Genomic DNA, 12,119 nt, shown 5'->3' with positions numbered 1-12,119 from the left:
TCTCCCCCCTGCTTGTGCTCTCTCTCAAATAAATAAATAAAATCTTTTTTTTATGCATTTGAGTTGAGACACTGCCTGGCAGTGAAATTTCTGGGTGGTAAGGTGTGGTCCTTTTCAGCTTAACTAGATACCATCCGGGCTCTCCAAAGTTGTCATTCCAGTTGATACTCCCACCAACTGTGATTCTCGTTGCTATTTCTAATTGATAAGGTCGAATGCTTTCTCCTGCGTTTACTGTATATATTTGGGTTTGCTTTTCTGTGAATGAACTGTTCTTATCCTTTGCCTGTTTTTTTTTCCTATTCAATTTTTTTTATGTATTAGAGTTCTTTGTAAGTTCTGGATACTCTTGCTTGTGTTTTGTCTTTTCACATTGTGTTTATGATAACTTCTTGAAAGGCAGAATAGTGTAGTGGTGAATCTGTGGCCAGATTGTCTAATTTTGAATCTCAGTTCAACTACTGCCTGTCTGTGTGACCTTAAGAAAGTCACTTACCTAACTCTCTGTGCCTCTGTTTCTGCACCTGTAAAATGGAAATGATAATAGTGCTTGCCTCACAAATTAGTAAGGATTTAGTGAGTTAATATATATAAAGTACATTTTGGGGGTTTTTTTGGGTTTTTTTATAATATCTAATTCTTTTTTTTTTTAAGATTTTATTCATTTATTTGACAGAGATGCAGCAAGAGAAGGAACAAAAGCAGGGGGAGTGAGAGAGGGAGAAGCAGGCTTCCCGGCCGAGCAGGGAGCCCAATGTGGGGCTCGATCCCAGGACCCTGAGATCATGACCTGAGCCAAAGGCAGACGCTTAAAGACTGAGCCACCCAGGCGCCCCTATAAAGTACATTTTGTTTGACACATTGTAAGCTCTATGAGCTATTATTGTTAAATAAAGGGCTTTTTGTTTTGGTTTTGGATCCTGCCAATCAAATTCATCAATACTGTCTTTTTTGTTTGTTCTGTGTGTGTGTGATTGTGCTCAGGAAATCCTTTATACAGAGGTTGTAAATGTAGATTTCTGTACTTTCACACACACAAATATTTTTGGTTATGGTATAAAGAAAGGAATCTAATTTTATTTTTTCCATGTGGATAATCGATCATCCCAGAGCCATTTATGAAATACTTCAGTCCTGTCCCCCACTGACCTGCCGCCATCTCTGAAACATGCCCGGTGTCTGCACCTACCAACGCCTGCTCTGCAGGTTCTGTTCTGTTAGGGTCTCCCTGAGTTTCGATTCCTTGCCTCTCTGTCCGATCCCACACGCTCTTCCGTGATGAAGGAAGCTCACACACTGAGCACAGGTTATGGCACGGTCCTGCAGGAAACAGTCTGCCAGAGAGGCTTGCTATAATCTGACCCCAACGGACTCCATGGGCCCATTTCCTGCCTCTCCTCCCCCCGCCCTTGCATCTTCATGCCTCATCCCCCTCTCCGTGGCTTTGCACCTGTCATTCCCTTCTGTGAGGCCCTTTCTATCCTTTTCCACCTGACAAACTTGTGTTCTTCCCTTAAAACCCATGAGCATCTGTAGCGCCTTCTCATTCTCCCCTAGCAAAATTGAGGGCCTCTCCTCTCTGCTTGCCGCACACCCCTTGCTGCATTGTAATAGCAATCCACACGGGTCGCGACTGGCTTCTTTGTCTGGCTCCGTCCTCGGCGGCAGGTGTCTCCCACACCAGGGTCATTCCTTCTTGGCCTTTACGCCCCCACAGCTCTTGGCACTCCGCCTGGCACTGGCAGATTCTCAGGAAATACGTTCTTGAACTTTACATTGTCCTGCACGTTGAAAGTCTTGGGTTCAAATCTCAGCCCCATTTCCTGAGTCGATTGTAACTATGGACAAGTCCCTTCCCCTCTCTGGGTCTCCGTGTCTTCAGCTGTTGGAGCAGGATGGACTATTTGTAAAGAGTTTACATTTCCATTTGGAGATTTCATTCATTTCCAGCTCTAGAATTTGGGGTTCCCACTAAAGCCATTCTTTGTTCATAATTTCCAAAGATTGGAAACAACCTGAATGTCCCTCAACTGGTGAATGGATAGACAAACTCTGTTATATCCCGACAATGGAATACTTCTCAGCAGTGTAGAAGAACAACTACTGATACACGCAGTCATGTGAATGAATCTCAAATGCATTATGCTGAGTGAAACAAGCCAGACTCAAAAAGCTGCAGTCTGTATAATGCCATTTTCATAACATTCTGGAAAAGGCAGATGTAGGGACAGAAAACCACTCGGTGGCCGTCTGGGGGTAGGGATGGGGTAGACTTCAGAGGAACAGAAGGGACTTTGGAAGGTGATGGAACAGTCATATATCTTGATTGTGGTCATAGGACCGTATGCATTTGTCAAAACTTGTAGAACTGTACACCGTAAAGAATGACTTTTAATGCACGTAAACTATACCTCCATTTTTTTAAATGAACCCGTTAAAGAGCCCAAGAGCATTAGGATGTCTCCACCTAGGTGTCAGAGGAGTGACATGAGACGCAAGACTGGGCTTCAGCCACGAGGAGTGGATGGGGGGCTCTCTGGCATTGTTTGTGTGGGAGGGAAGTTGGAAGGGGCTTCCCTTCGAGCATGAGCACAGGGCCACTGGAGCAGGGCCAGGGAGGGAGCCCTGGTGGAGGGCAGCCTGACGTCCCCTAACGGGCACCTGTATAGCAGGGGCCAGGATGTGGGCATCACATTTCCAAGTGCAGAACGAAAGTCAGAGACTTTAAATGACTTGCTGAAGTCATGGACAGCACATGATGGAGTGGGATTCTAGCTCTGTGCTCTGCACCACCCCACCCCACCTCACCACGTGACTGGGATCTCTGCACCCCTGATTCACAGTCCTCCTCTGAGGCCCAGTCTCATCTCATGCCTGTCTCCAGTCTCAGGATTTATTCCAATAGACCCAAAGGTGGGGTCAGTGTTTCACCTCTAAGCCACTCACCAGCTGCTCACATGTTGACTTGCAGTAGCCACTAGAAACCTCTCCCCTCTCCCATCCCAGCTGGAAAATGCTGGCAAGGGGAGGGTTCAGTAAGAGCCTGACTCCCCCCAAATTCCTCCCCTCCCCAGCTCCTTCCCCAGGTGGTCTACAGTCCCAAGACACTCACCTCCATTCTCCTTCTCACTGCCGACTCTGGTACAACCCTCCTCGTCCAGTCATCCATCCAGAATACAGTTTCCAGGGGTCAGCTGTGTGTTGGGCACAGTGCTGTCCCCTGAGGGTACAGAGCCTTTGGCCAGCATCTGTCCCCCATGGAGCCGGCGGGATGGTGGAGTGGCCACATACAAGGGCTCTGGGGTCAAGCAAGACTCCATGTCGGCTCTGCCCTTACTGACCTTGGACGAATGACTTCACCTCTTTGAGTCTCCGTTTGCTTGTCTGCGTAATGGGAATGACCATTGTTCCTTCACCTCGTAGAAGTTAGGTGAGGGCAGATGAGATAGTGCCTGCAAAGCCCCTAGAAAGCTGTTCACTAATTGGTGCTGGTGTAGTGATTTCTCTGGGAGGGAGATGTAAACAGCATGGGCGCACAGCTCTCGGTCTCCGAGGGACCCATGAACTCAGCCTCTGGGTTGGGGGAGGGGGGAAGAAAGCTTCACTGAGCAGGTAGTGGGGATGAATTGGGGGCACTCCAGCCAGGGACCTGGGGATACGAGAAGGCAGGGGAGTAATTTCTGGTTGGTTTTGAGAATTCAGTGGGTTAGTACATGTAAACTACCTGAAACTGTTCCTGGCCTACGGTGCAAACCCTAGATACATGTTAGTGAGGATGATGAAGGTGATGTGGAATGATTTAGGCTGATATTTGAAGCAAGGCTTCATGGGGCTGTGCCTCACCTGGGTCTTCATTCTCTCCACAGCGTAGAAGATTCAGTTCCTTGAGGTCTGGGCTACAGCCCTGGAGACCCTGTGAATGGAAAACTGAGTCAGAGGAGTAAAGGCAAAGAGAGGTCCTGGAATCTGGAGAAGAGAGGAGGGGACAGAGATGCGAGAAGACGAGAGGGGGTGAGGATGGGAGGGGGCAAAGCAACCCCCGCCTCCATGAAGCTCCGCCTCAAAGGCAAGGGGAACTGAGCTCAGAAAACCTGCGAGCTTGACCAACTGTGCAGGTCTGCCCAGGTCTGTCATGATTTTAGCACTGGAAAGTTCCAGATCCCTCAGTCCTGGGAAAATCAGGACAGGTGGTCATCCTCCCGGCCCTGCCTCCCCTTCCAGCCTCAGAAACAACCCTGTCCGACCCCCAGGCTCTTAGCCCCAACTCACCCTCTTCTGGAAGGCTCAGGAAGGACAGGGCAATTCAGGCCCGGCCATGGCTGGCCAGGGCCTCCAGGAGTCCCCGTGGTCCAGGGGACTGGAATGGCGTCCTGGGCTCCGAAGTGCAGGCTTCACCCAGGCTCCCCAGGGGCTGGCAGATGTAGTGCCGATTACCCCAGCCCTAATCCCTCCACATGCCGTCCGCCATTAGGATTAGTTCCAGGGGGTCCCTGAGTGGCGGGGGGGGGGGCACATCTGTCAGGGAGCCTGGGCAGCACCGCGTGATCCGAGATGCTCCAGGCTGGAGGGCAAGGGAATGCTCTCTCCGGAAAGAGTGTCTGCTACAGGGCTCCCAGACCCGTCCATGCCCCCACGCCAGCTCCTCAGCTGCCTCTGCGGCACCTGGGGTTCCAAGGAACACAGTTTGAAGACCACTAGGGTTCGCCCTGATAGTTAAATATTCAGATAACCAGTTCCGTCACTGCTTATATAGCCCTCTTTGTTTCTTCATCTAAAAATGGGGGTAATTCTATCTTGGTGACCATGAGGATTAAATTGCAGCATGCTGGTAAAGCAGGTGGCCTAGGACCGGGCACCGAGTAAAAACTCCGTAAAGCCCAGCTTCTTGTGATAACGTGGCTTCATGCCGCAACTCCTACCCAGCCCTGGTGTCAGACATTGGATCCTTCTCAGTGAACATTCTAGGAAGTTACTCTCCATTGAGTTTCACTGACACAAAAAGAGTAAATATATTTGCCTTCCTGGCACTAGACATGGCTGTACATTGGAATTACCTGGAGAGCTTCAAAGAACCACTGGTGTCTGGGCTCCACACGTAGAGAGACTCAGGGGCGTGGTGCCATGGTGATGCCACTCTGTGGTCAGGGCTAGGAACCGCTGCCCCAGACCAGCGTGTCTCCTACTCACTTTAAATGTGTGTAGGAACAGCCTGGGATCAAGTCGAACCTGCAGGCTCAGAGTCAGTGGGTGGGAGCAGGACCTGAGATTCTGCATCTCTAACCAGCTCCCAGGTGATGTCGAGGCCGGTCCGTGGACCACATTTTGAGGAGACAGGCTCCTCTGCAATGCATGGATCACATCAGCTTCCGCATCATTATCTCAATAGGGCCCCACGGTTGCCTCCCGGCCACTCCGTGGTTGGCAGGACTTGAACGATTCTCTCCACTTTGCTGATGCTTAGGGTCCCGTATGTGAAGGGGTGGAAGCAGGCTTTCTGGATCTTAGTCTGAGTCCCCCGTGGCCAAAAATCTGGGCTGGCCCAGAAAAGAGGCTAAATTAGAGCAAGAAGAAGGCCAAGTGATTTTGTCCCAACTCCACATGGTAGGGCCGGTGAAACAGGCTCTGAGGGGGGAGGTGACTTCCCAGGGTCACATAGCAAGCTTAGGGACAGCGGTGGGGCAGGAACCCGCATCTTCTGTACCCAGCCACTTGGTCAGTCTTTGCTGGGCAGCCTGCCGCCAGGTCACATGTTGATTGCCCACAGCCTGCTTAGTGCTTTCTGTGTTACCTCCCTTGGATCTTCAAAACAGTCCCATGAGGCACGTTCTGTTCTGCCCAGGAAGTGGCAGGACTGGGATTTGGACCCAGGAGTCTTCCAAATACTGGCGCACCCCATCAGACCACGAGGTCCTCTAGGGCGAGGATCACGTCTCACTCTGATTTGTCTCCAAGCTAGGGCTGAATGTACGAATCAGTCCACTTGAGGGATCTTCACCTCTACTGACAAAGACCCTCACCCCCAGGACATCAGCTGCTTTCAGAGCTTCTCCCTCCCCAATGCAGCCCCCCCCCCCCCCAGTCTCCAACCCAGACCAGTCTACCAGTCTCGCCCCTTCTGAAGTTAGCGAGTGGGAATCCGCAGCATGTCATACAGCAAAGTGGCCACACGGTGGCAGCAGAGGCCCGTGTGTAGACTCCTAAGGCCCAGCCTGAGCCGCCTCTGAAGGATCATCTATCCGGGATTGCTTCCCTTCCTCCAGGCATTTGTCCAGGGCTTTCCGTGCATGAGCAAAGATAATCCCCACAACAGCCCCGTGAGGGAGGAGTTATTCATCCTCTTTATACATGAGAGATCCTATTCGTCTTTTACATAAATAACCTTCCATTGACTGCCCACTGCTCTTTGGAAAAATCAAAATTGGACCCTTGAGTCAGACTGCTGGGGTTCAAATCCCAGCTCCACCACTGACCACTTCTGTGCCTTTGGTTGGGTTTCTTGGCTTCTCTTGGACCTCAGTGTGCTGGTCGGTTAAGAGAATAATAAGATAGAGCCTACCCCCTTGGGGTTACATTAGCTAAGCACGTGTAAGCCAGAGTGATGACCGTCCCCCCTGTTGCGGCTCCTCCCCATGCTCCCCACTCAGGCCCCGGCTGCTGGTCTCTTCCCCTTTCTTCATCCCCCATTCGCCCCGCCTCCCCCACCCATCCCTTGCGCCCTCTTCTTCCCATCGTTCTCCCTCCAGTTTCAGTTGTTCCCATGGTCCCAACACTCCCTGGAGGCGTTTCCTGATGTCTCTTCTCTGAGGATCATGTTCGGGTTTTTAGAACTAGGAGCAGGACTTGTTACACAGAAGGCTCCGAAGTTCAGGCAGACTGTGGTTGAGGGACTGCTGCTGCCTTCTTTCTGCACCCGTCCTGAAACTCTCTCTCCTGAGGTCGACCTCTCCGTGTGGCTTGCTCCCCAGATTATTTGGAGGTCACTCTCTTGTCCCCAGATCCACTCCAGAACATCCCCAGAGACAGAAAACGATTGTCCCTATCCTCAGCATCAGGATTGCTTAGAATGGAGAAAGTGGCCAAAAAGATGTCAAGGACAAACGAAACTCAAAAGAGATCTCTCCCAAAGGATCTGTGAAGATACTTAGCATTTTTCCCCGGTTAGGCTCGGATTGATTAATCCATCTGTCTGCTCACTTACCCATTGAGTCACCCGACAGACACTTACCGAGGATCTGCCATTCGCCAGATCTTACGCTCGGGTCTGGGGGAGGACATAGGGCAAGACAGACATAGCAACAAGCACTCATTGTCAACATATATGTATTTTTTAAGTTTATATATTTAAGTAATCTTTACACCCCACTTGGGGCTCGAACTCATGACCCAAAATCAAGCGTCACAGGCTCTTCCAGCTGAGCCAGCCAGGCGCCCCAGCATGTATTTGTGGAGCACCTACTAGGTGCTGGACACTGTTCTAGGTGCTTGAACTAGCTCCGTGAACAAGACAGATCCCTGACCTTGTAGAGCTTCCATTCTAGCAGAGGCAGCAGAGGGAGTAAGAGCATGTTAGACAGTGTTGCATGCTACGGAAAATAACTAGAGCTGGGGCTGGGGGTTACAGTGTTAAATTGGGAGGTCAGGATGCCTCACTGAGAAAAAAACATCTAGCAAATCACCCAAAGGAAGTAAGGGAGTTAGGTATATGGCCAGCAAAGGAAGAGTCTCTGGTAGGGGGACATCCAATGCAAAGGCCTCTCGGAGGATGAGAGTGTGCCAGGGTGCCAAGGGAAAAGCAAGGAGGCCGGAGGCTGGAACGGACTGAGGGGCAGGGCAGCCGGCCAGGTGGGAAAGGTAATCGGGGACCAGGTCATGGGGAACCTCATAGGCTGCAGGAAGGACTTTGGTTCTCACTCTGAGCGACATGGGAGCCCTTGCAGGGTGTGGAGCAGAGGAGTGGCAGGACCTGACTCACATTTTTAAAGGACCGCTCAGGCTTGTGTGTTGAGGACCGACTAGAGGGCCAGGGTAGGGGCGGGGAGGCCAGGGGCTCTGTTCGGGAGCAGCCGTGGAGGCGCCTAGAGTCCCAGACTCTGGACATGCTTCGAAGGTGAAGCCAGTAGGACTCGCTGGTGAATTAGAGCCGAAGAAGAGAGAAAGAGAGGACTCAGGAATGGCTCCAGAGGTTTTGGCCTAAGCCACCGGAAGAGGGAAGCCTGCGTGTGGGAGGGGTTTGGAGCGGGGGGGGGGGGGGGGGGCAGAGACAGAGTTCAGGACTGTTGTTAATTCCGAGATGTTTGAGTGAAAGTATGGAAGTAGGCAATGGGCCATTTGAATCTGCAACTTAGAGGTCTCTATCAAAGATATAATTTGGAAAATCATTGGCGTTAGAAAACAGTAGAGAATATTTAAAGCCATCACCAGGGAGTGAAATGAAGTGAAGAAGGATCTGAGCCCTGAACCCCAAGGTCCAGGAGCTGTGAGTGCGGGATGAAGGCAAAGACGACAAAGTCATGCATCGTAGGTGCAAATCAGGCTTCACCGGGGAACCTAGACGGGGCGGGTCAGCAGTTAACGAGGTGCTGGTGCGTCATGCAGTCTTTCATGTCACATGGAGAGAGGTTCAAGGGTCAGGGTATAGCCAGAAGCATCCTGGTGTGTGCTCCTGAAGACCTCCCTCCGGCCAACTACTCTACTATATAGACAGCGTGAGGTCAGCCTTGCAAGTCAAGAAAAGCTGGTCTGAGCTCAGGCCCCAGGGAAATTGTTTGCAAGGCTGAGGCACCTGAAGACCCTGAGGGGAGTGGAGACCTTGTGCAATCATTTCTGCTTTGGGGAAGGGAGTCCCTCCTGGAGCCCACCTGCTGTCACCTCATTGCTAAAACCTGGAGTGAGCCCCCAGGGTCTTCCCATACAATCCAGATTGTTTTTCCAAGGTCCATCCCCTGACCTAGAGCTCATCAAACACAAGCCTGCGCACTCAGGATGGAGATCGATAAGAGTGTAATAAACAATAGGGGTAGAAATCAGCTGGGCTCCTAAGGGGATTTCCAGCAGCTGTTGGCAATGCCGGGGAGACACCGGAGGGGGAGGGAAGCCTGGAGTGGTGGTACAAAGCCCATGGTGGAGGCCTGAGCCATCTGGCCATGGAGTCCATACCAGGCTCGAGGACCTATATGTATATACCCAGTCGGATATGAAGGGCACTGCTCAGTATTCTGCCAATGGGCCTCAACACTACCTGAGCAAGGGATGGGAACATGGTTGTGGAGGCCCATGACACAGCTGTCGGTGGCTGTGACCAGCTAGAAGCAATGTCCTTGCCATTGTCAGAGGGTGAGTCACTGATAAGTCTCCTATAGCTGGGGATGGTGGGCTGGGGTAAGGGTGATGGTGTGTTCAGTACTGTGGTAGGTTCGTGCCGTGGGCCCTGGCCTGGGCAGCTGCTAGAGGCTGTTCAGCATTGCCTGTCCCAATCTGGAGGAGAAGGCAAGTTTATTTAGCCCTCCATCCTGGTCTGTTTCCTGAGATTTCTTGCCTCTGTTCTTGCTAGATCATCACCTGTGGATTGTCATGCCCCTGGGATGAGCCAGATGATTTGTCCTTTCCCAGAGCCTTGATCTCCATGGGAACCCAGGAGTCAGCATTCTGCCTGACACCTCAGGTGTACCCTTCCCTTTCCTAGCTGCCCACAGAAGATGATGAGGGAGCGCTGATGTCATTGCACCTTGAACGAGCCATACCAAAGCTCCCTTGTACCCACCACCTGCAGGGGGCAAGTGTGGAAGAGCAAGTGAATTCCATCCTGACAGGGCCCACAAGTGGGAGCCAGTGGCTGTAGACGGAGTTCCATTGCCAGGTTGTATCATATCGGGACGTTTTAGCACATGGCAAAGGTGCTCCTCAGAACCTTAGGAGTCTACCTCGGTGAAGACAGTAGCCACCCCACATCCTAAATCAGGTCCATGGTGGTCAGAATCCACTGCCAGCAATTGGTCAGAGCCCCCAAGTTGTCGCACTATACCTTGAGCTGAAGGCCAGCATTTCTGGCAGGTAAGACGTAGTCTGTGAGTCAGTGACTTCGTAGGTCAAGTGGATCCTCACTGGGCCACCTCAGACCTCCATGCCTGTTTTGTTACTGGTAGGTCTAGGCACGGATCTAGTGCACCACGTGGATGGGCTAGCCATAGAGTTCTGACCAGTTCTTCTGTCCAGAGGCTCTGTCGAGATGCAGTGCTTTATTGTGAGCTTGTTCACATATCACATACCTTTGGACTTTGTGGCTGAATTGCTTTATCTGTTTCCACAGCAGAGGTTACCATATGGAGATTCTCCTAACAGTCTAGTTCTGGGTGGTCCCATGGGCTGGCCATACAGCAAGACCATTAGCAATGGCCCATGAAGCTATGTGAAAGGGACTGTTGACAAAGGTGTGAGCAGCATCTAAAGAGAGTGCAGTCCCCCTGGGCTGGAAAACTGGGGGGATGCTACCACCCCTGGCTCCAAAGAAAACCTGGAAGAAGGTCCTGTCGAGAGAGCCTCCCTGAGAGGAGTGGCCCTCTGTGAAGGAACCCAGCCAGCCCTAAAGCAGCCTGAGGCAACCCCAGTGGACTTGGAGAGGCAAGGAGAAGACACCTGACCCACAAGGGAGGCTTGGGATTTTAAGTAGGGAGGTCATGGGAGGAAAGACCCGAGGGGGTGTGGTAGCTCACCTAATCCTCACGACACGCAGTGAGGGTGGTAGTGCTACTCTCCCCATTTGACAGTTGAGCAAACCGAGGTCCAGCAAGAATAAACAACTTGGAATTGTCTAAGAGCACACAGCTGGGAGTGGATAGAGGTGGGATTTAAAGCTAGGCCATTAGGCACCAGAGATCCTGCTCTTAAAAAAAAAAAAAATAGGGTATAGGGGAGTTATCGTAAAAGGAGGGCACAGAGAACATGTCAGGACACATCAGACTGTGATCAACAATCAGAGATGCTATTATGAAGCACTGACTGAGTATATGCCAGCCCCAGTGCTGGGTGCCATGGGGGTGGGCACTAGACAGATGAACAAGATGCCGTGCTTGCAGGGTTTACAGGGTTTATAATCTAGTTGGAGGATGGGGAGGGAATACAGAAATGTGTGCAAATCAAATCCCAGCGGATCGTGATACATTCCACTGCCGAACTGAAGGTAAAATGCTGGGAGCACACCAAGGACAGAGACTATTCCCAGGTGGGTTAGGGAAGCGTTCTGGAGGTGTAGTTTAGGAAGGACTAAAGAAGTTTAATAGTACAAGGGGGAAGATAAGGGATTCCAGGGGAAGAAACCACAGGAGCAAAGATGTGGATGCATTTGGGGGATGACCAGCCATCTGGTTTGATTAGAGATGATTTTAGGTGGGGCCCAACAAGGCACTAAGCCACGCCGGATCCCACGGCAAGGTAGTGGTTTCCTTCTAGTTCTCCTTATGGAGAAAAACCTTAGTTCGGTGCTAGCATATCTCTCAAACACTAATACTTACTAATTTCTCTTTTTAACCCCAAATTCCCAGGCTCAGACACTTCCAGTGGGCAACCAAGCTCTGGTTGGAACTTCAGTAACATTGTTGTGTCTCCACTTGTCTTCTTCTTCTTCTTTTTTTAATTTTTTTTTGACAGTTTCTACTTCAGCCAAATGATACAGCTTTTTAATGTACAGTTAATTATTTTTATTATGACTTTCTTTCACAGATACATTTATTTAAGGAAACAAGTCAGTTTAAAGGGACAACATTAAGGGGCGCCTGGTGGCTCAGTCGTTAAGCGTCTGCCTTTGGCTCAGGTCATGATCCCAGGGTCCTGGGATCGAGCCCCACATCGGGCTCCCTGCTCCACAGGAGGCCTGCTTCTCCCTCTCCCACTCCCCCTGCTTGTGTTCCCTCTCTCGCTGTGTCTCTCTCTCTGTCGAATAAATAAAATCTTTTAAAAAAATATTTAAAAAAAATAAAATATTAACTCACTGTCATTTAAAAAAAGGGACAATATTGAGCTAAAAATATTCAGGTGGCTTATGGCTCTGGCAAAGATCACAAAGGGGGTACCCGATGACTGGTGTTTGGGATACTCTGGCACAAGGTATAAAGCACATGAGGGAG

This window comes from Halichoerus grypus, chromosome 5 (assembly GCF_964656455.1).
Source record: "Halichoerus grypus chromosome 5, mHalGry1.hap1.1, whole genome shotgun sequence".
NCBI classification, from domain to species: Eukaryota; Metazoa; Chordata; class Mammalia; order Carnivora; family Phocidae; genus Halichoerus; species Halichoerus grypus.
The sequence above is the reverse complement of the archived record's forward strand: the minus strand, read 5'-3'. Positions refer to the sequence as shown.